Raw genomic sequence first — 5,230 nt, forward strand, 5'->3', positions numbered from 1 at the left:
GCCAGGCAATATAATAGATTATAGAGCTACAGTAATTAAACATATGTGCACTCGCACCAGGGTGGACAAAGAAATCAACAGACTGTGAATAGAATGTCTAGAAACAGATGACAAAGTTCAACAGTATATGATGAAGGTAGTGTGTCCACTTTATAAGGGACACACAGATTATCACTAGGTTGTACAGGGATAACTGTACATGTTAAGAGATTTACCTCCTGGCTTATTCCAAATGGATTAAAAAGAGAAGTATTGAACATAAAATTATAAAACAAGACGATGTTACTGACATTTACACAGTTGTTTTTTGAGAAGGGAAGGATTTCCTAAGCATGATACAAGATGTAGAAACTCAGAAAACCTATAAATAACAAATGCTGGAGAAAGTGTGGAGAAAAGGGAACCCTCCTACACTGTTGATGAGAATGTAAGTTCATGCAGCCACTATGGAAACCAGTATGGCGGGCGGTTCCTCAGAAAACTAAAAATAGAATTACCATATGATCCTGCAATCTCATTTCTGGGCATATATCCAGACATAACTATAATTCAAAAAGATATATGAATCCTGATGTTCACAGCAGCTCTATTCACAGTAGCCAAGACATGGAAACAACCTAAATATCCACCAACAGATGAATGGATAAAGAAGATGTGGTACCCATATACAATGGAATACTATTCAATCATAAAATAGAACCAAATATTGCCATCTGCAGCAATATGGATGCAACTAGAGAATCTTATCCTAAGCAAAGTAAGTCAGAAAGAGAAAGACAAACACTTTATGATATCACTTATCCGTTCCATTCCGTCGCTCAGTCGTGTCCAACTCTTTGTGACCCCGTGGACTGTAGCCTACCAGGCTTCTCCGTCCATGGGATTCTCCAGGCAAGAATACTGGAGTGGGTTACCGTTTCCTTCTCCAGGGGATCTTCCCGACCCAGGGATTGAACCCGGGTCTCCCGCATTGGAGGCAGATGCTTTAACCTGTGAGCCACCAGGGAAGTCCCGATATCACTTATACATGGAGTCTAAAATATGATACAAATGAACTGACTTACAAAGCAGAAACAAACTCATAGACATAGAGAACAGACTGGTGATTGCCAATGGGGAGAAGGGTTTAGGGGAGGGATGGAGTGGGAGGTTGGGGTTAGCAGATGTAAACTTCTATGTGTAAGATGGATGAACATCAAGACCCTGCTACATTGTACAGTGAACTATATTCAAAATCCTGTGATAAACCATAATGGACAAGAATGTAAAAAAGAAGGGGTGTGTGTGTGTATATATATATATTTATCTATACACACATATATTAATATATATATATGAATAACTGAGTCACTTTGCTCTATAGCAGAAATTAACACATTGTAAATCAACTATACTTCAATTTAAAAAAAGAAGTAGAAGTCATAAGGGGAGAAGACCAACCGATGTAAAACAAAACTTCTCTACATCACAGAGAAAGAGAGCGAGGATGAAGGGTGAGGGAGATGAGTAAGAAATCCATAAACGAAGACATACACAGTCAGGGTGTGTGTACGCGGATGCTATGAGCTGACTGCCCCACTCTCCTTTGTGAACCTCTTCTGCTTTATTCATTTTAACCCTAAAAATGGAAAAAGCTCAAGACGCACTTTCATCACCTATGGATACGGGCGCCCATGCGATGTGAATCTATCTGCACAAAGAGCTCTAAGAAGAGGTTTCATCAGTCTTTGTCAGGTAATGCATAGGCTTCCACTCTTTTTAGGGTCAGTTACCGCAGGTTTTCTTTGTTTCAAGTGTGCTTGATGTGTGAGTTCAGAGATCTGCGGCTTAACACAGTTCCTGCAGCTAACAATACTGTGTTATGTGTTTCATAAAAAAAAAAAAAATTAAGTAAGCAAACCACATATTAAGTGTTCTTACCACAAAACCAAACCAAAGTGACCCAGGGAAACTCTGGGAAGTGCTGGAGCTGTCTATTACCTTGATTATGGTGATGATATCATGGGCATTTCCATATGTCCAAACCCATCAAAGTGTACACATGGAATATATGCAATTCTTTGTCTATCCATGATACACCAATAAAGCTGTTAAAAAATAAAGTTTGTGCATAGGATGCTAAGAAAAAAAAGAAGAGATTGCCAACTTCTTTGCTTCTTCCATCTGGAGTGAAGACAGTTGCCTGCAGCTAGGGCAGCCATTTAGTGACTATGAGAGAAAGTCAAGAGGATTAACAGAGACTTTAGCCTAGACACAGGGCCCTCAGCAGCCACAGTCTCCTGTTTGTATAAGAAAAACTAGACCTCATCTGTCTAAGGTAACATAAGCCTGCTTCTCTTTCACTTGATAGAAAACACATTCCTAGCCGATTGAGAGGATGGCAACAGAAAGCATGACACAAACATGTAATACACATCCAGTCCCTTAATACATAAATAAAAGGAAAAGACACAGTAGGTGTCCAGAAGATGCTTGGCAGAATAACATTTTTATTTTATTTTTTAATAAGTGTGCTATTTGGAATATGATGTTGAATTCTAGAAATATCACTGATTCATAAACTGTCATGTCTGAATTGTTTGGATAAATAATCTTTTACTAAACATCCACAAAAAAGCCCTTAGAATGACCAATTCTGGTTAATAACTTTGTATGGTATATAAGCTATAAAAATATGTCTTCTGTTTTATGCTATGGTTTACACCTGAAGCTAATATAATGTTTTAAGTCAAGTATACTTCAATTAAAAAAGAATGACCGATTCTGGTATCAAACCAACAACATAAAAAATTTAAATATAAAATGTACATTCAAGAATGTTGAACATTATATTGTCAAATAAAAAGGGAAGAGTAAAAAAACCCTAGCAGTCTGACTGCGAGTTTGGTTAATGAATAATTATAAGCCCATTAAGTAAAATAATAAGGGTGCTGTTTTCAAACAGATTCTAGAATATTCATTGATATAAGATGCTATATAATAAGTCTAAAGAGCACTACAACACAGAATATACAGTAAATGATCACTTTCTGTCCCTGAAGGCTGAGACCACAGTAGTGTTTATTATCTCATCCCCAGATCCTAGTAGAGAACCTGCCACATATTAGTGTTATGCTAAAAACGTTTAAAATGTGTTAAATGAATTAATGTGTGAAAGAAATGTACTAGTGGGTTTTTTCTTTTTGCTTTGAATACATACATATACCTTTTCTTTTGTTTCTATTTTTTCATTCATTTTGCATTAAATTGTTTTTTTTTGTTTAGTTGCTAAGTCATGTCCGACTCTTGCGACCCCCCAGACTGTAAACCTCCAGGCTCCTCTGTCCATGGGATTTCCCAGGCAAGAATACTGGAGTGGGTTGCCATTTCCTTCTCCAGGGGATCTTCCCAATCCAAGCATCAAACCCACGTCTCCTGCATTGCAGGTGGATTCTTTACTGCTGAGCCACCAGGGAAGCCCATTGCATTAAACATGTGACTTATAATTAGGAAAAAGATAAAAGGTAGCTAGTGAAATAAACCTCTCTGTTCTCCAGGAGGATGCTCCTCTTTGTCTGACAATGAGCGTGTACACCTTCCTTCCTGTGGACCACACTCGTGTGGTCTTCAAGGGTGTGGAACTGAGCTGCACTTGGCCTGTGCCATCCCCTCCAGGCCACACCGTAGGGGCCAAGTTCATGACTTTCTTTGCCCACTTAGCCTTTGCCCTCCCTAGAGTCCACCTGCTGCTCCCATTGCTGCTGGCTCCCCACCCAAGTCCCAGAATCCCAACCTTCCTTTCCTCCATCCTTCTCTCTCTGCCCTCCACTCTGCCAAGAACCCCAGTGGATTTGCCCTGCACCCCCGCATCTATGCTCCCTTGATGTGCTTGACAAAGTGATAATGAGCTATGGTGAACAGGTAGGTGCTCTTATATTCCTTCCCAAGGGAATATTTTCATCAGGAGACAGACAAGTGCATCCCAGATTGAGCAAACATGGCAGAAATCTGAGAGCAAAGCTTTCCTGTGCCGCCTCTAGTCAGGTTTCAGGTTCTAAGACATTGGGATTGGTCTCGAGGATGATGGGGGCCAGGACAGTCCCCGAAGGTCAAAGGCAAACTTTACAGAAGGTGTCATAACAAATATGACCCTTTCCCTATTTGCACCATCACTCCTTCCAAGGAGGTTCTTTGGGATGAGTGGTGGAGAGCAGTCTCACTCCCCTCCTGGAGGAACCCTGAGATCCATGGGACGGTGCTGCTCTAGAAACCAAGTCCTGATGGTATCCGTCTGTGCTGACCTGCTGTCTGGGGAAAGGGGGAGCCCCTCCAAGAAGTAGGTCCTGAGTGGTCATCCTGTGAGCATCCACTGTTCAGGGACATAATGTCATACACAAAGATGGTTAAGGCATGACCCTGGCCCCCAGGAAACTGGAGGGCTGGAGAGTGCCTGGTCACCTTGTCACACGCCCCAGTGACAGTGGGCCCTTCTTATGGAGGAGGATGCCACAACACAGATGCTCCTTCACACTTCGCTCCCTCCCTCTGTCAACTCATCATTAGTCATTTCAGTGGAAGACATGAGAAGGACCACCAAGAAGTGCTAACCTTGTTCATAATCTCCTCTTACATATCTAAAAAAGTACCTAGCTGGAAACTCACATGGAAACCTCCACCTGTTTCTGCACCTGGATCCACAGGTTTGTTCCTGGGACCCCAGCCCCCTCCCATGTGCTATCGTGTCCCCCACTCACCTCCACAGCTGTCAGCAGGGTCTTGTATTCACTCCTTACATCTGGGACAGATCAAGTTGAGTCAGGGTGACTTTGGGGTTGGGGGAGGGAGGGGTGGTGTTTTTTCATTTGCTTGTTTGCTCAGGTTTTTAGCTGATCTAGAAAAGCAAAGGAAATAAAGTTGAGAGTGCTGTCTTCAAAAATAAAAATTCTGGGGTTCCCTGGTGATTCACTGGTTAAGAATCCACCTTCCAAGACAGGGGACACGGGTTCGATCCCTGATCCGGTAAGATCCCACATGCTGGGGGCCACTAAGCCTGTGTGCCACAACTACTGAGCCCACACATTCTAGGGCCCGTACTCTGCAATAAGAGAAGCCACTGAAATGAGAAGCCCGTGAACCACAGCAAAGAGTAGCCCGCATTCAACACAGTCAGAGACCCACACACAGCAACAAACACCCAGCTCAGCCAAAAACAGGTAAAGAAATTCATAAAGACATAAAAGTTCCATGGCAG

The sequence above is a fragment of the Moschus berezovskii genome, chromosome 15, assembly GCF_049115385.1.
Source record: "Moschus berezovskii isolate FMDL1 chromosome 15, NW_MosBer_1.0, whole genome shotgun sequence".
Taxonomy (NCBI): Eukaryota; Metazoa; Chordata; class Mammalia; order Artiodactyla; family Moschidae; genus Moschus; species Moschus berezovskii.